The sequence below is a fragment of the Ahaetulla prasina genome, chromosome 3, assembly GCF_028640845.1.
Source record: "Ahaetulla prasina isolate Xishuangbanna chromosome 3, ASM2864084v1, whole genome shotgun sequence".
Taxonomy (NCBI): Eukaryota; Metazoa; Chordata; class Lepidosauria; order Squamata; family Colubridae; genus Ahaetulla; species Ahaetulla prasina.
Genome location: NC_080541.1, coordinates 198,871,640 through 198,891,651, shown reverse-complemented (window position 1 = coordinate 198,891,651; position 20,012 = coordinate 198,871,640). Strand labels below are relative to the sequence as shown.

The window sequence follows — 20,012 nt, the reverse complement described above, 5'->3', positions numbered from 1 at the left end:
TATTATGGTAAGAGGAACAAGTCAAAAGTAGTTCGTGATAGGGAAGAAAGTTGTGGCCAAATCAAGTGTCACTCATTGTAAAAGTTTCTGCAATGAACTGTTGATGAACTATAATGCTACCCTATTTCATAACATTGAACAGCTCTTAATTCTTAGTAAAACTCTGCACATTTACAAAACTTAGTCAAACTGATAGAGTCACTCTGAAAATCCAAAGCCAATGCATTACAGTTAATCGCATAAATACTCTACAAGAAAGTTGAAGGAGGTACTTGTATTTTAATTCACTTTCCATAGTGAAGAGAACATTAATTATCTGTTTCCATTATGTTTTTGTTTTCCAGATCTCTTAACCAACAAGAATCCACTGGAGATATTGAAGTTTGGGTGTTATGTAGACATTCCCATTCCATCAAGTCAGAGACCTAGACAAACCATAGACCTTTGAGAGATTAGCTAAAGCAGAAATCCTTAATTTGAAGGTGAGTGGGCAGTGACACATCTAAAACTTTGAAAGTATGGGCATACTCAGAAAATGTTTTCTTGGGATTGTGGGTAATCACAAAGCACTAGGTAATAACCATCAGCTGTTTTATATTCCAAAAATGCCTCAAGGTGTTGTTATAGACTATACTTAAATCTGTTGCTTGCTTATCCTTGTAGCATTTTTAATTGCCATACTAAAAAAAAGAAAAAAGAAAAGATAAGGCAGGAAGCCAAAGTGCGGCTGAATCAAAGTATTAAAGGCCTGGAGACAAAAACATAAGAAGAACAGTTGCAGGAATTGGGTACGGCTAGTCTAGAGGGGAAAAAATGGTCTAGGGGTGATATGATAGCAATATTCCAATATCTGAGGGGCTGCCGCAAAGAAGAGGGGGGAATCAATTTATTTTCCAAAGCACCAGAAGGCAAGAAAAGAAACAATAGATGGAAACGAATCAAGGAGAGAAGCAACCTGGAATTAAGGAGAAACTTCCTAACAGTGAGAAGAATTAGCCAGTGGAACAGCTTGCCTTCAGAATTTGTAGCTGTTTCATTGCTGGATGTTTTAAAGAAAAAACTGGAAAGCCACCTGTCTGAAATGGTATAGGGCAGAGGTGAAATTCAATTTTTTTTTACTACCAGTTCTGTGGGCGTAGCTTGGTGGGCGTGGCAGGGGAAGGATACTGCAAAATCCCCATTCCTGATGGAAGGATATTGCAAAATCTCCATTCCCACCCCACTCTGGGACTAACCAGAGGTAGTATTTGCCAGTTCTCTGAACTACTCAAAATTTCTGCTACCAGTTCTCCGGAACCTGTCAGAACCTGCTGGATTTCACCCCTGGTGTAGGGTCTCCTGCTTGAGCAGGGAATTGGATTAGTCACTAGAAGACCTCCAAGATCCTTTCCAGCTTTATTTTGATTGATATCAGCTGGAATGTTGCCATCTCTAGCAGTGTACTGCAGACTGAAGGCCAAAGTCTCTGCTTCCATTGGAGGAGGCTTGTAACTCGATAACTTCTTGTGTTTAATAAATGCATGCACATCAAAAAGGCATGATCTTTTAGGACAAATCTTGATCCAATGAAATGAGTGATGTATATTCCATTAGGCCCTGGTATATATATTTGTGTGCATGTGTTTACTGATGTGCAGAATGGCAGGTATATTTCAGCAAAACAGCATGCATAGAGAACGTTGAATTAATCATACGGTTACATCTGATTTCTTTTTGGTGCAGGGGGAAGCCTGCACTCTTTCCCCATCTTGAGAAACTCTTCTAGACAACTCAGAATTCGTGAGTAATGCAATGCTGGGCAACACAAACACATAGCAAGGAGGAAATCCATCTAATTTGAATAAGTACAATTGCACAATGAAGGATATGGACTTTCACGTTACACAGTAATGTTCCACTGGCTGGATATCCAAGAATATCTTTTAAACAGGACAGTGGGGAAGAGAAACCTACAGTTCTTAGTGAGGACGCTTTGCCATTTTCTTTTATTCCCCTGAACAGAATTCATTCCTTTACTTCAGTTTAAAGGCTATGAGGGCTTTCTTTTTTTCCAGAAAGGCATCACCTGTTCTCAAAAATGGGACACAAGCAAACACAAAACACTCCAAAGTCTGCAGAAGGGCAAACATTTAAGGGAGCTCCCTGAAGGTGAAGGAGGTAGTCCTTGACTTACGACCACAACGAAGCCTCAAATTTCCATTGCTAAACAAGACAGTTGTTAAGTGAGTTGGACCCCATTTTTTTACCCGTTTTTGCCATTGTTGTTAAGCACATCACTGCAGTTGTTAAGTGAATCATGCAGTAATTAAATGAATCTGGCTTTCTGAATTGACTGTGCTTGTTGGAAGCCTGCTGGGATGGTTACAAATGGTAATCACATGACCCAGGTCAGTGCAACTGTCATAAATACATGCCAGTTGTCAAACACCTGAATTTTGATCACATGGGGCTGCTGCAATGGTCATAGCAATAGCACTTAGACTTTACAGCCCTTTCTAAGCGGTTTTTACAGAGTCAGCATATTGCTCCCAACAATTTGGGTCCTCATTTTACCCACCTTGGAAGGAGGGAAGACTGAGACAACCTTGAACCTGGTGAGATTTGAACTGCCAAATTGAAGGCAGCCAGCAGTCAGCAGAAGTAGCCTGCAGTACTGCACTCTAACCAGTGCCATCATGGCTCTTGTAGGTGTTAAAACATAGGTGTTAAAACAGGTCCTAAGTCATTGTTTTCAGAGCTGTTGTAACTTGGAACGGTCACTAAATGAATGGTTGTAAGTTGAGGTCTACCTATATAGCCTGGTGAACCAGAAAGTTTTTAAAAACATCAGCTAAGTTTTTAAATGATCTTTTATATTAATAATAGTCCATTATATTATATGTCTTCTAATCTTGGCATGTACAATCTATGTTCCACTGTCGGTTTATTGACACATTGAGCTGTTTCCTTAATAGAACTCAGATCCATAAGGGTCATTTTCTGCCAGTATGAGCAATAGCTGCTATTATTGCTACTACAGTGAACTTTGGGTTCTAAAATGAATGATATATATGTCTGGCTGCTGGACATTAGAGTTATCAAGAGCATTATATTTCTCCTTGGGTGAATCAAGCTAGCGATTATCTATTGAATATGCATGACATCAAAACCATATAATACATGTCTAAACATTTCTTCTCAATTAATTTTCCATTTATATCCTCTTGTAGCTGCCTCACTCTGTTTGCATTCTGAATTAATATTTGCAGGATAAATGAAATGATCTTGGTCATCAAGGCAGAATGATGGGGGAGAGCTAAGGGTGGAGGAAGAGAGAAAAATAAAGCACACACACAACTGGCCTCTATTCTGCAACTGTTCCCCTGGAATTGGTGTAACTCTTCTGGGGCAGTTGTCCAGGCACTTTTTAAAGAAAACAGCATTTCCTAAATCACCAAGGTCAAATATAAAAAGTGGAAAGAGGGGCAAATAACTAAGGCAGAATATCAGCAAATAGCCCGACCCTGTAAAGATGAAGTGAGGAAAGCTAAGGCTCACAATGAACAAAGACTAGCGACAAAAGTAAAAAATAACAAAAAAAGCTTCTTCCAACATGTTAAAAACAAGAAAAAAGTCAAGGAAACAATTGGCCCATTGCTGGGAGAAAGTGGCAAGAAGATGAAAAGCAACAGGGAGAAAGCATATCTACTTAACTCATTTTTTGCATCTGTCTTTACACAAAAGGAAAAAATAATCCAACCTATCAAAAACAGCACTACAAAAAACAGATTAGAAACACTAGTTAAAATAGGGAAGAAAATGGTAAGTGAACACCTGTCTACCCTAGACGAGTTCAAATCACCAGGACCGGATGGATTACACCCCAAGGTTCTGAAGAAACTGGCAGACATGATCTCAGAACCACTGAACTATATCTTTCAAAGATCCTGGAGCACAGGGGAGCTGCCAGAGGACTGGAAAAGAGCTGATGTAGTTCCCATCTTCAAAAAAGGAAAAAAAAAACAGATCCAGGAAACTACAGACCTATCAGCCTGACCTCAATACCGGGGAAGATTCTGGAAAAGATAATCAAGCAATGAATCACCGAACACCTAGAAGCAAACAAAGTAATAACCAAAAGTCAACATGGGTTTGTCAAAAACAGATCATGCTAGACTAATCTTATTGCATTTTTGACAAAGTGACAAAATTAGTAGACCAGAGGAATGCTGTCAATTTACTTGGACTTCAGTAAAGCATTTGATAAAGTAGACCATAATCCACTACTAGATAAAGTAGAAAAATGTGGGTTAGACAGCACCACCACCAGATGGATTCGTAACTGGCTGACCAACCGCACTCAACGTGTAGTCCTCAATGGAACTACATCCACATGGAGGGAAGTATGCAGTGGAGTACCCCAAGGCTCTGTTTTAGGCCCAGTACTCTTCAACATCTTCATCAATGACTTGGACGAGGGGATAGATGGGGAACTTATCAAATTTGCAGATGATACCAACACTTGCAGATGATACCAGGAATAGCCAACACTCCAGAAGATAGGCTCAAGTTACAGAAAATCTTGACAGACTTGAACATTGCGCACTATCTAACAAAATGAAATTCAACAGTGAAAAAAGTAAGGTTCTACATTTAGGCAAAAAAAAACCCCCAAAATGCACAGGTACCGTATATGTGATACCTTGCTCAATAGTAGTACCTGTGAGAGGGATCTTGGAGTCCTAGTGGATAACCATTTAGATATAAGCCAGCAGTGTGCAGCTGCTGCTAAAAAAAGTTTTAAAAAAGTTCTGGGCTGCATAAACAGAGGGATAGAATCAAGATCACATGAAGTGTTAGTGCCACTTTATAATGCCTTGGTAAGGCCACACTTGGAATATTGCATCCAGTTTTGGTCGCCGCGATGTAAAAAAGATGCTGAGACTCTAGAAAGAGTGCAGAGAAGAGCAACAAAGATGATTAGGGGACTGGAGGCTAAAACATATGAAGAACGGTTGCAGGAACTCGGTATGTCTAGTTTAATAAAAAGAAGGACTAGGGGAGACATGATAGCAGTGTTCCAATATCTCAGGGCTTGCCACAAAGAAGAGGGAGTCGGGCTGTTCTCCAAAGCACCTGAGGGTAGAACAAGAAGCAATGGGTGGAAACTGATCAAGGAAAGAAGTAACTTAGAACTAAGGAGAAATTTCCTGACAGTTAGAACAATCAATAAGTGGAACAACTTGCCTGCAGAAGTTGTGAATGCTCCAACACTGGAAATTTTTAAGAAAATGTTGGATAACCATCTGACTGAGATGGTGTAGGGTTTCCTGCTTGGGCAGGGGGTTGGACTAGAAGGACTTCAAGGTCCCTTCCAAGTCTGTTGTTATATTATATTATTACCACAAAATAGTCACATTTAACTGTATTATTTGTCATATTAATACTGTGTTTTCCTGTCTTATATTTGTTTGAACCCTGAAATAAGCACTTGGCCTTATTGCCATGCGCTCAAAAGCTCGATTGGGCTTTAAAAAAAAAAAGAAGCTTTATTGGTTTTTTAATTCCCCATTCTACACACATACATAGTTTATGAACAGAGTATTGGCCATATCATATCTTATACATTTTAATATATTCACATATATTTTACTTAGTTACCATTTTTGCCAGAATATTTTTTCATAATTTTTATCCATATCCTAATATTTCCTTGCTCATTTCACTAAGTCACATCTTCTTTCGCCCTCAAGTTCTAATTTCTCCATTTTTATTAATATTCATTCTCTTTCATTCTTTTTTTAACTGTTTCAATTTTTATCCTAATATATTCAAATATATTCGGTGTTGCCTTTCTTCCATTTTATCTTTTCCTTTTCAAAGCAATCCTTTCTTCTCCTTCTCACTCCTCTTCCTCCCTTCTTTCATCCTCCCTACTTTCTTCTCTCCTCTCCTACTCCTTCTCACTTGGCCTTATTGCCATGTGCTCAAAAGCCCGACTGGGCTTATTATCAGGGGATGTCTTATTTGGGGGGAATGATGGGATATACAGGTAATTCTTGACTTACAGCAGTTCATTTAGTGACCATTCAAAGTTACAATGGCACTAAAAAAATGACTTCTGATCACTTTTCAAACATGGGTCTGTGCAGCATCCCCATGGTCACATGATCAAAATTTAGATGCTTAGCAACTGACTCATATTTATTATGGTTGCAGTGTCCTGGGATCATGTGATCCTCTTTGCAACCTTTTGACAAACAAAATGGATGGGGAAACCAGATTCACTTAACAGCCGTGTTACTAACGTAACAACTGCAATGATTTCCTTAAGAATTGTATCATGAAGATTGTAAAATGGGGCAAAACCCAGTTAAAAAAGTTAAATTTCGGGCGAAGATTACCTGTAATATATTGTATATTATTAGAAATAACCCAAATCTTAACCTTACCACGTTGTTGGTTAGATGTATTTTCCACCCTGTTCCTCTAGAACACTGTTTTTTAAAGAGGCCAAGGTTGAAAAACACTGCTCTAGAACATGGGTGTCAAACTTGTGGCCTACGGGTCAGATATGTCACGTTCAGGCCATGCCTACTCCATCTCTGTGAAAGGGGAAAAAAATCATGATATATCACATGACGGAAATGTGATGCTGCGAATTTGACACTCGTGCAAATTTGACACGTGTATAGCAGTTAATTTCTTCTTATTACAATAATTTATCTGTGAGGAAAGTTGGGCTTAAAGCCACCTATACAGCTTATACAATTTAAACATTGCAGCACGTTGCCTTATTTTTTTAAAACACTAACAAAAACATACTATAATATATTTAATACTAATAGACATTTTAAAAGAGATATTTGGTGGTAAACTGGAACAAAGAAGACTTGAAGCCAAAGGTTGCCAAGTAGAATATTACTATTCAGAATTCTATCCAGGCTGCCATATTGTTTTTCATAATTGCATGTCATCTCACCTCACTTCATCCATCTTCTAATTTTCCCTCCAATGATTATCTACCTTATATGGCAATTCATGTTCTACTTCAATTGTAGTATTTTTAAGCTTTTAGGGATTTATTTTTCTTTTCTGATTTTTTTTATATCTCCACTCACATAATAATTACGGTATATGATAGGGGGGTTTTGGTTGGGGGAGCCAAATATTCTATTGAACCACTATATGCAAAAGCCTTGGTGATGAATAGTAATAAGCACAAAGATTGTGTTAACTTGTGATCAAAAACAGAATTTCTAAAGTAAGATGATTAGGGTCCAAAAAATTATTTCAGATGTCAAGGTAAATAGCTGTGTGGGATGAGATCAAATTGAAACTTGATTTAAATTAAGCTTGTTATGTAGTAAGATTAGACATTTTTTAAATTTTTTATTTATTTTTTGTCATAAGAAGTTGGATAAAACCCTCAACTTAATATTACTTCTGCTATTTAAAAATAATAATAAAAATATCTCTGTTATTTTGGGAGATATGGTTTATTTGCTTTTATGAATCAGAGAAAAGCCAATAATCTAAGATTTCTTACAATTGCATAGCTCTTTGCATTACAAGTGGAGATTAATGTCTTATCTCATGAAGCATTGTCATTATCTGCTCTGTGCTGTGATAATTTAATATTAGTGACAGGAAAAATGGACTTTCAGCTTTCTAAAACGTTCTTGGTTCCTATTTTGCTTGACCACAAAAACTTGAGTCAGCATACCAAGAATATATTTTGGAATCACAGAGTTAGGAGGTACTTTTCAAGAAGAAAAGACAGGTCTCTTTCTTGATATTTTTCACTGTGGCTATTCATATTTTCTAATAAATTAAAAGCGCCGGCTGGTCTAGGTCACAAAATGAGTTCTCCTTCCAACCAGAAGTAGTTGAAAATTATGATTTTATATCTCTATCTACACACACACACACACACACAGAGAGAGAGAGAGAGAGAGAGAATAGGTTAGGTTAGGTTAGGTTAGGTTAGGTTAGGTTATATATTGCTAGATTAGGTTAAGTTATTATATTGAGAAGACAATTGTTCTTTTGCTATAGGCTCTTGGCCACTGGTATCAAGTAGTGTTTGAGGTTAGTTGCCTAGTTCAGTTGACCATTTTTGTTATTCCCACATCAAACAAATGCACATGCAGACTGAGTCAATTTATGCCAGACTTTGCAAAACTCTGATTCATAAACATCTTTAAAAGCTGGTTCTGCATGACAAAATCCACCAGCTGTCATCTGCTGGTGCTTCCAATATCCCTTGGCATCTTGGGATGGCTGAGGCTAATGGAAACTAGTTCACTGAGAGTTGGAGAACGACCCATTTTTTATGATGGTTGTGATATTCAACACATCTCTATAATCAATGGAAGAATTTCTTTGTAAGTTGCTGCCTCCAGGATTTAGGAACTCATTCACTGAAACAAAGTTCTTTGTTAATACTTGAGTTGTATAGCTGGGTCAGAAGTATTGTTTGGACCCAGAAAAGCTGTCAGTATATCTTGGGGGGTGGGAAATCCTACAAAGCATTTCTCCCCTCTTAGTGATTTCCTTTTTCCTCCAGACCATTTGCTGATCCTTATTTCTGGAAAGCAATTACTGCACTTTCAAACAAACTCCATGAAAGAAATCCTATTTTTTCTTCTCAAATAGAGCTCAAAGAAGAAGGCAAACTTAATTCTTCTAAAAAAATAAATAAAAGATATGTATTAAGCTAGGTGATAGACTTGTCAGATCAAATGCTCAAAGTCCTTTCTTAAGAAGGCTGTTTAATGCTGCTAAGAATAGTAATATGTTGGACTTCTGGTTGGCTCCGTTGGTGATGGAGACGGTCTTTTTAGACCGCCAGCCCCAAGATCAGGTTAGAGCCGTCTAGACAGCGCAAATCAGGTGTCTGACGGCTCAGAAACCTTTCCCTTGGGAGAAGAGGGAAAGGTGAGCATACAGGCGGAGGTAGAGCTCCCCGGAAAGCCCCAGAAGTGATTCTAGGGGCTTGAGGGTGAGAGCTCCCTGTTTAAGCCCAAGAGCTCCGGATCCAGAATGAGTCTGCTTTTTAGCAAACCAAATCACCTCAACCATCTCTGCGATCAATATGATAATTTAAATTGATAAATGGCAACGCAGACAGAGCAATGTCAGGAAGGTCGATAAATGCAAGTACCAGACCTTAACTCCGTTTTTAAATAGTACTTAAGAAGTGTACTTAAGAAGAATAAGAAAATGGCGTTTCTAGCTAAAAGGGCGTGAAAGCGAAAGTTAAGGAAGTTCTCATTAACAAGGCTAGTGCTCTCAGCTCCGTTTAAACTTGTTGGAATTTACATTTACATGAAGATTTTATAAGGAGAATAAGATATTCTCTTTTTTTTGAAAAGATTACAGATTTACTGAAATTGTTGCAAAGTTTAAAATTAAACTGAGAAATGGATCTTAAAGATACAAAGTTTAATGTTAAGGATGGTGGAGTCTCGTCATTTCAAATACATAAGTTACAGGAAGATATGAAAAATATTTTAAAGGGACTTTTAAAGGAAGCTTTGGAGTCACAATTTTCGGTTATAGATCAAAAATTTAAGCAGATTCAAGAGGAAATCATGGAAATTAAAGATCAGAATGAGGATATAAGAAATGATGCGGTGGCAACCTTTAAATGACTGTGTGAATGTGTGATCCAGTTGGATGAAAGAATAGAAGAAATTAATCAAGTTAATTTGAATTTGGAAAATAAAATAGAAGAGGTTCAGACAAAGGTGGAGAAGGTAGATGATGAATGGGTGGTGTTGCAATTTAAATCAGTGGAGTTTGCTCTGAGAGTTAGAGGACTTAAAGAAAATAAGCAAGATAATTTAAAAGAAATTTTTGCAGAGGTTTTTGCACAGGTGATTGGAGAGCAACCAGAAGATGTTGCAATTCAAATTGAAAAAATATTAAAATGTTAAGAAGTAGAAAGGATTTTGCTTTTTTGGTGGATGAGCTTAGAAATCATCAGATATGGTTTAGATTGGATGTTCCAGCTGGTTTAACAGTAAATCATATAGGAAGAAGATATTGTCTTAATACAGTACCTAAAGCAAGAGATTTTTATATTAATGTATTAAAGGCTGGAAGTCCACATCAAATAGTTGGGATTAAAACTGATGCAGAAGAAGTAATGATGCAGAAGATTGAAAACTGATGCAGAAGATTGAAAAAGTAGGGGATGTAAAGGAGAAAAGATCAAGTCAAGTGGTTATTAAATGTAAAGAACAAGGAGTAAAGAAGCAACAATTTCAAGTGAACAGAGTTTCTCTTTATGGGAAAGGTTAAATTATAATTAACTTTTGTTAACTTGTATATGTTTGTAAGGATAGTTATTTGGAGTTTGTAAAATGTATTTGTATCTGTTTGAATTTATAATTTAAATGTTGGAGATGTGACTGTAGTGATGTTATTTGTTTATATATGGTTGAATTGTCAACAACTGAATTATTTAATTTGGGGGTGTCTTGATAAAAACAGAACAAGAAATGGACTTAATTAAGGAATGCATGAAAATGGCTATAAATTATTTGGTAATTTATAGTGTTGGAAATATGGGGAAGAATTGGGATTAAATGTAAATGGTATTGTTTGAATTTATATTCTAAATGTTGGAGTGATTGTAATAATGCTAGTTGATTATATGTGGATTTGTTAAAATTTAAATTAATTTGGATAAAAATAAGGTAATAATAATAATAGATTAAGAAATGGAGTATTAAGGATTGGATAAAAATGATATTACTTATTATTATGTATGATGGACCTATAACTCTGGTGGAGTATACAAGATATTATTTCAAAGAATAATAGGGAGTAAATTGATTTCAGCAATTGGACTTTTGCTACTGAAATATTGGAAGATGGAATATCGTATACTGTTGAAGATTGGATAAAAAAATTGATGAACTTAAAAGAGAAAGCAGAAACTTTAGAGTACTTAAAAGACTTCCACGAAAGAATATTGGAAGGGAGAAGAAGGTTTGAAAGGCTTAAGAATGGATAGAATGTAATTGTAATAGTTTGTTCTTTTTTCTCTCTTTTTTTGAATAGATAAGAAGAGTTAAGGTACTAGGGGAGGGATGGAAGTTTATGGATTGTTTGCTTATTCTAGTTTATGATTGTTAGGTGATATATCCTGTATTTTGCTCTGGGAAGTTCGGGGGTGGTGGGTGGGGGGATTGGGTGAAGGGGGGTGGAGGGAGGGGATAGGGTGAGGGTTGGAGGGAGGAGCGGGGAAGTATGGGTAAAAATGTTTGTAAAATCTTTTGAATAATAATAATAAAAAAAGAATAGTAATATATTATGGAAAATGCAAACTGTAAGTTATACAGCGGAATGAATCTCATAATTGGCATGTAGTTCCCTAATATCTTACTATGAGTGGAATTGTTTTCAAGGCTGCACTAGTATCTTAATTAAAAAAACCCAGGAAGCTATTTTGGATTGTGCAGATCTAGATTTGATTTGATTTCATCTTCAATGAAGAAAATTGGTTGGAATACTTGCCAGTAAAACTCTGGACAGACCATTAATCTGAAATCTTATTGATTGATATTTAAAGTTTCCAGTGCCAAGATTTATGCTGTTCGGATAGACTGTCTCTGCCCAAAAATTGTTGCGAAATTAACAGCTGACTTGCTGCAGCTGACCAATGTCGCATTTCCTGAATTGTCTTCTCTTCCATCAGCAATATTCAGTGGCTGAGTATGATTTACTGTGTTAGGTTGCAAGTCTATGAGTAACAGATGCAACAATACAATTTCGAACCTTAGCTAAATTTGAAATTTGCCACCAAATTAGAATTTGATTCCCCCACTCCCCCCCAAAAAAAATCAGTCACAGGAATGTAGCAAAGCACAATGGAACATTGAAAAATTTCATCATAGCATACCACTTCTCCAATATGACAGTTAGAATCTTATAGAAAGTATGAACAATTTATACTTCCTCAAGTATAAATTTTGTCCCTAACAACCAAAGATATACACCTATTTCATTATCAGTTTTCAAAATCAAAGGAACTATCCTAAACATCCTCTTTCCCTTTGTGCAGCTACATTCATATTTCCTCCTTCTATTCTTCCTGTCCAGGAATTTTCAGACTGTACATTTCTAACACTGAAGTACCTAGTCATCTTTAGGTTATTATACAGAAGCTTTTTTAGAGGGAAATCAAATGCAGTCTGACACTTCAGACTCATCCAGTAAAACATTATAAATTTCAAGCACATAAGGCTACTATTGTGTACAGGTAATCCTCAACTTACAACTAATTATTTGATAGAGCTACTACAACCTGTTTTTGAAATTACAATGGCCTCAAATTCCCATGGTGATGTGATAACATTTTGGACACCTGGTAACCATCTTTATGGCCATTTGCTACTAGATGATTGTGATTTGTCACATTTCTCCCCCAATTTCTGGCATTTGCTTCTGGTTTCCAGCAAAAGATGCCCATTGGGGGAAACTGATTTACATAAAATTGATTACATATGCCTGGAATGCACTCTGTGGTTTCTTCTCCAAATCCCCAAAACATTTACCTTAGATTGTCTACTGTAGATCTCATCCTATTCCTAAGAGGTCTGTAAGGGGTGTGCTTAAGTGTACCAGTGTGCCTACCGTCCCTGTCCTAATGTTTTCTTTTAGTCATACCCTTTACATGTGTTTACAATTATTTTTATACTTGTATCTGTCATAAAATAGGTGCTTGACATAAAAAAAATAACAACCCCTACATTTGCTTAATGATTGGCTTGTAAACTTAACAATTGATACAGTTACTTAATAATCAAGATGTTCACTTAATGACTACTGCTAATTTTTTTAAAAAAAAATTGGAATCTTGTCATGTGATGCCTCAATTTATGGCCCCAACTAGTTATGACCATAATTCTGGGCTCAATTACATAAATTAAGGTTTACCTGTACTTCATATGCAGATCCATTTTTAAGTCTGATTTAATTTTAACTTACCATGACCTGTGATATTTTTCCTACATCCCTATGATGTATTAACAGTGAAGTTATGGAAGTCATACACCTTTGGTTCTATAGGTACAGGAAATCCAAGCCTTCCATATATACATTTGGCATCTTTATTATTTATAGGAATAATTCAAGGTGGCAAATATATCTAATATTCTTTTCCTCCTGCCATTTTCACCACAAAATCAACTCTATGGTTGGAATGAGAGAGAGTGACTGGCCCAAATTTACCCAGCTGACTTTCATGGCTATTCCCATTCTTGTTCCACAACACATAGGGCTCCATAGTGTAGGGTGGTATGGAAGGAGCCAAGAAATGAAGGATGTAAGGAGGAGCTATCACTGTTACTGTTGGAGCTGCAGCATTGCCATTTTCTTTTCTGTGGCTACTTTTGAGTCAATTGTCATGCCAGAAGCAGCACAATTACAACTGTTCCCCTCCTTTCCTCAGCTGAATCACTCAGAAGTGGGGTTGAGAAGGGGCTGCAGCATGTGGTAGAAGTGGGTTCCTCAGTGACTCTGGTGATTTCCCCAGAATTCTCTTCCTCTTCTCATTCTCTTCTTCCTTTCTGCTTGTGAAGGGATGTAGGAGAAAGAGGTTTTCAGCAGAGGAGGGCGGCACATGTATTAACAACCAGTTCCCCAGCACCAAAAATGTGTGCGCACACAGTTTGCACGCATGTCTTAAAAATGTGTCTAAATAGGACGGCATACCACCCGAAATCGTCCAAACCAGCAGCAACCCACCACTGGTTTTCAGGCATCCAAGGGTGATTGTCTTTGAGGTGTGGTAAGCTTTGAATTTTATGCTTAAACACAAGAGGAGAAGAGGTGAAGGGACACCTTTACAGAGCTTCAAGGATGCTGTTGCAACAAAAGTGAGGAAGATGTAACTGTACGATAGTTCTCCTGCTTTTTTCCACCCATCATTAATCACTGAAGCCAAGGGGTGTGTGTGTATGTGTGTGTGTGTGTCTGATCAACTCCTGAACTCTGTCAACTTTTCCTCAATTATTACCAAAGTGAGGGGAAATTGTCCTTCTGCATTATTGGTTACTGCTTGGAGAACATGGTGAAACATGTACCATGGTAGCACTAATGTTCACATTTTCATAAGTATGCCCAGAGAAGGCTGTGTGTGGATAAAGGAATTCTGTAAAAGCTTGTCATCTGGAACACAGAGACACACATGCTATCATGCCTAGATTTGTCCCAAGCGTTTATCCAACTGAGCACATTTAAGATACATTTAATGCTCATAAATGCTGCCATATTATAAGAGCATTTTATATTTGCATTAGAAGTTAATCAACACAGTGGAAGGTCATAGAAGTATATCGGCGAAAACCCACAACTCTGCTTCAGAAAAAGCTGGAGGAGATTCTAGGGAAATATGATCCCAATTAGTGAATGAGAGAAAATGACAAATATGAGATTAAACATTCATGGTCAAAATTAACTCAACCTAAAGCCCTTCTTTGACAAAGTTTTTGCTTTCAACTTTACAGTCATTTACTTCAAACACAGTTTTAGCTCTTTAGGATGCATGTAATTCATTTCTAGGCAACAAATTACTGGCAACTGGTAAGTTAAGATTTACAGCTTGAAGTCAAAAGCCTTCATTAATAACACAATTGTTGATGGTCTTGATAAATACCAGAAATACAGAAATTGATTCCCTAATTTAGCCATACACATTTCTTAATTCAGTTTATTTTATTCAAAGCACCAAAGTACTATTTAATGTCCTAACAGAAGTAAGCCCAACATTTCACTCCAATCTTTCTTTTATCAGTGTTTCTTCCTGTACAGAGTTAAGCCTAGCAGGTCATGAAGTATATATCGGGAGTTTTTTCATGTTTTTATTCTATATTGTAAATATATTAAATCATTGTTGATTAAATAAAAGTCTCAAGCCATTTCACAAAAAGCAAACATCATCTTGGCTATGGGGGTAGGGAGCATTAAGGTAGCTATTTCTCAGAGCCAACCTATGGCAAGCAAGCTAAAGATAGTATGGATAACTCTAATAATTTCAAATAAGGTGGTCTAGAATCTTCATATGCCCAGTGATATATATTTTTTAAAATCTTTGATTTAAGCAATGACATAGACCATAACATGGAACCATGGAAAAAGAAAAAGGCATATATAAGGAACCGGTAATAAGTATCCTTACTTTTTTTTGGGGTGGGGGGAATGGAAAAGCTCTGCAAATGCTATTTCAGTTCTGTGACCTGTTTTACCTATATACTATTAAAACTCTCATTGTCCTGACTTCTAACTGGGCAAAATGGTACATCATAAGGTAACAATTTTTGAACAAAGGTACTAACTTAACTTCCTAACTCAAAAGGCCTAACTTAAAGATTGTGCCAAAATTCAGACCCATGATTCCCAAGGGAATTAAATTTGGAAAGTTGTGTTTCAGTGCTAATGACTGCTGTTGTGCAGCTGGGCTGCTGCTTCAATCATGGGAACTTCATTTTTAATCTTTGTGACAATTTCTTAGCCAGCCTAGCAATCTCTTGCTCCCTTCTCGACAATTTCTCATCCAGCATCAGCCTATTGGAAGTGAAGGGAAGGGAAGGGAAGGTTTCCAATGCATAAGAAAACTCAATAGGGAAGACAGCAGGCACTCAGAAGTTGCTCCTACTCCCACGCTTTTTTTTGCCTGCCTTTGGTCATTCTGCTTCTCTGTTTCGGTAAGGAAATATCTCTGAAACAATCATTCAAGAGGACATGTCTAGTGAATATATGAAACATACAAAACTGTTATTTCAGATTCTTTCTGGCCTTGCTTCATTAACTGATGTCAATTATCTAATTTTTAAACTCTTCCCTAGACAGATGCTCAGTACTCTTTTTAGTTGGTGATGACAACAGCTTTAACTGTATACACATGAAGGTTCCCCCCCCCCCCAATCATTCAGTTTTGAGCCTCTTGTGGCCTGGGATAATGTTACACTAAGAATGCTGACTATTGCTGCAAATATACTGTCCATAGAGTACTTTTATCCTAGGCATTCAAAGTACTTACTAGTCATTATATCCAAACTGACTAAGGCAAGGTAAGCAATATTATTACTCCCAATTGCAGATTGATGGCTGAGAGATTTTGGGAAATCTAATTAAGAACAAACTGTGCTTATGATCAGGCTGTGAATAAGGGTATAGTTTTAACCATTAAACTACTTTATCTCTTTATATTTTACTTATCTTTATGGCTTCTTTTCTTAAAGAGAATCACAGAATGTAGTAACAATGGAAAAGGATCAGAATTTTATAATTGTGCCATTATATAATTGTACTATTCAGTGAACATATTTTTTTTTTGTTATTTCTGGAGGATCGTGGAAGCACAAAACTGCAAACACAAAGAATTGAAGAATCATCAATAAATGTATATTTAACACAAACATTTTCCAGTAAAAAAAATTGGACAACATATTCTGGATTTTTGCTTCATATACTTACCTTATTGAAGAATGGAAGTCTAGAATAAAGGGAAAAATGCAAAATATTGGAAAAAAGTGTGAAAATATACAAAGAAAAATGGAATGGGAGAAATACAGTATATGGAGTGGAGGACTTTTTGTTAATTAGTAATTTCACAAGGATCATTCAATATGTGGATATCACCACCATTTTTGTAATTGATATAAAAATGTATTAACTATGACAACACAGCAGATTGTGGATAAGAGAAAGAAAGGCAGTCGCCCCACAGCAGTCATTGGGGAAGCACGGCTTTCTTCCTCCATAAGAAATGAGTATTATTAATGATCTTTTTATAATCTCTTCTCATCATCATTTAACAATCTCCACTCCACCATCTTTTCGGAATTTATTTTGATAATCTATAAAATAATTTGCTATCCATTCCTTTACGATTTATTTCACATTCTTAGATAAATGTAGCCCTATATCAAAATATTTCATATCTGATTTGGAAACCTGGCAGGACTGGCTTTCTGATGTTATATGGTACTGGTGGTGAGAGGTGAATCAGTCATTGAATATTATCAGTATGTGTACATTGTGTAACTCTGTCATCAGGAAAATACTCTAATTGCAAGTGTTAGTAATATCATTAAAGAAACAGATGTTTGGAAAAAACCAAAAACAATACAGTGAAGTGAGTCAGCAAAAATCCCAAATGCAGTCATCCCCAAAACATGCCTTGCAAGGGCAATGTTAAGAATCAATAATTGAAACCAGGCAGCAAATAATTACTATGAGGGCCTTATAATCAATAAAGATCTGTGAGAAAAGTACTTTAAATTGTTTTGTTTTATTTTAATTTCTGAATATGTAAAAATTATGATCCAGGATTAAGAACACAGGACTAACACAGCACATGGCACAACGTAGGAAACCAAACCCATCAGGAAATCAAGCCCATTCAGCAGTCCATCTGCATTGAAAGACAAAGCCCACTCTTTTGAAGACAGCAAAGTCCTTACACAGGAAAAGACCCAAATATATTTTTATTTGCTGGAATTATCTAAAAAGCATACTTTAAAAAAAAAAAACTTTCTAAAGCTACCAGGTTAAGAAATAAATATCAACATGAAAGTGGAAATCAATGGAAGCTGAGTTCATGAAACTTTCTTCCTCCCAAATTTATAATCCTGTGCACCATAAAGATTTTCAATGATAGTTAATAGTGACAGCTTCTTAGTCAAAGTCAAGCTGATAGGTATTCAAGCACTACTTGCAATGGATATCTTGGGACAGATTTAGCAAAAATTGAATAGAAAAGTATGTTGTTCTACACAGAAAATTCTCCTTCTCGGTTTCTAACACTCTTAGTTTTTATAACTGTGTCTTCGTATTTCAGCTGAGCCCTAAACAGGAATATCTGTATAATCTTGTTTCATTTTAAGTTTTCCATATGTCAGCAGGCAATTAGATGTTGATCATAGCCCTTTATTTCCAGGAAAGGCATAGCTTTGCCATCCTACCATGGCCAGGGATGAGAAAACATTCCCAGAAAGGGCCAAATTTGTCATAATAGTTACACCAGCTCTTTTGGCATTCTAGCTAACCAAGCAACCAGAGGCAGCAGAACACAAATTTGTGACAACTCAGAAAAGCACATAGAAAAACAGTTTTTGAAATATGTCAGCCCTCCCAGGTAAGCCAGACAGGAAAACAGGGATTAGATGAACTAATTCTACTTTATTGTAAGGTTACATTAACAAAATATTATAAGTACCAAAGTGCACATTTCCTGCCACCACTTTTGACTGCTTGATTCTTTAGGGCAGTCCCCCTTAAATTTATTTCTGCAACTGTTAGGTCACTGGGGGCTCCTGCCTTTCTTATCTGAATGTTTTCTAGGTAGCATCTATTTCCTTGGTTCTCCTAGAGCACAAACATATTCCATTACAAAAGATTTGGAAATTTAAGTTATAACAGAACACTGTATGCATTCAGACCAACTTTTCTATAGAGTCTTGAAAAGTTTTAGGATGTATTTGAAAAAAATAGTCTGGAAGCTGTGGAGTTGTCTTTTCTCAGCCCTGCCATGCTTGTCTGCCCCAAAATGTCCCAGCATTAGTTTTCATTTAGCATATCATAGCATACAGAAGTTTCAAAATATTCTTGAATGTTCTTTAAATCAAATCAAATCAAATCAAATCAAATCACACAGATAAATAAAATACTGCATCTTCAAACCTTGAACATTTGGTTGAATCAGGGTTAATCTGCTGTTTCTAGATATTAGTCACTGATCAAGGAGCCACAGTGGCACAGTGGTTAGAGTGCAGTACTGCAAGCTACTTCTGCTGACTGCCAGCTGCCTACAATCAGCAGTTAAAAACTCACCAGGCTCAAGGTTGACTCAGCCTCCCATCTTTCCAATGTGGGTAAAATGAGGTGCCAATTGTTGAAAGCAATATGCTGACTCTGTAAACTGCTTAGAGAGGACTGTAAAGCACTGTAAAGCGGTATATAAGTCTAAGTGCTATTGCTATTGCTGTCAAATACTGTAAATACTTTTTCATTTGTTTATTTTGTCAAACACAACAATATATATAAGTATAAGCATGAAATAATCACACAAAATGAATACAACCAAAAGGAACATTAGGACAGGAACGGTAGGCATACTGGTGCTCTTATGCATGCCCCTTACAGGTCTCTTAGGAATGGGGTGAGGTCAACAGTAGATAGTAGATATGGAAGTGAGTATCAACTCACTGAAGAATTGCAAGCCTTTGCTTAAACATTGGTGTATGTGTATATTGACTGAGAAGTGCTCTTCATTCCTTTGCTGGAGTTGATCTAACATTACATCAAATTCAGTGTCCCAAGCATTTTAGAAATTAATACTAATGTTATTGAAAAATCTTCTGCTGCTAGGTTCATTAAGATTTCATCTATTTATTGAAGTCCTTACTGTTTTTGCATGTTTGTTTTTATATCAGTTTGTTTAATTTATACATTTTTAACGGATTTCTATATTTTCCGGGAAAATTGGCTTGTTGATTATTATTTTTTAAAAGTATTTAGAATTTCTTATGTGGTGTGTCCTGAACTTGAGTGGAAGACTTTTAAACATCACCCTTACTATTTACATTACATGCAATTGTAATTTAGATGCATGCAACAAATATTTGTTTTTTTCATATGCCTGATTGTTTGTGTGCCACATCATCTAAAACTATGATATCTAGGCATTGCAGACAAATTTATTTGGTTTTGGAGTTATTTGAAACTTTTTATTTACTTTTACTTTTAGGTAATAACCTCATTTCTGCTAGCAGCTGATGAGGAATGCCTTTCAGCCATAACCCAGGATAATTTTGATGCAAAAGACCTGTAATTTTTCTCCTTATTTTCATATCCAAATACTATGATTGAGAGTGTAATCACAGTGGAGCACATGCAAATTATAGGCCTGATTTCCATGCTTTAGATCTTTTTGCAGCCATTCTGCGTTGGCTAAGCCACAATGATGTAAACTGGGAATCACCATTAGCTCATCTGGTTTGTGGTGCAACAATATC

General features: G+C 36.4%; 1 long non-coding RNA gene across 1 annotated transcript in view; it reads left to right on the top strand.

Annotated features, from left to right (window-relative positions):
• Positions 1–210: 210 nt before the first annotated feature.
• Positions 211–20,012, top strand: part of LOC131196147 (uncharacterized) — a 31,980-nt gene continuing 12,178 nt past the window's right edge. The window contains exons 1-2 of the long non-coding RNA XR_009154640.1: positions 211–482; positions 1,723–1,779. This is a non-coding gene — a long non-coding RNA (uncharacterized LOC131196147). The remainder of the gene's footprint in view (positions 483–1,722; positions 1,780–20,012) is intronic.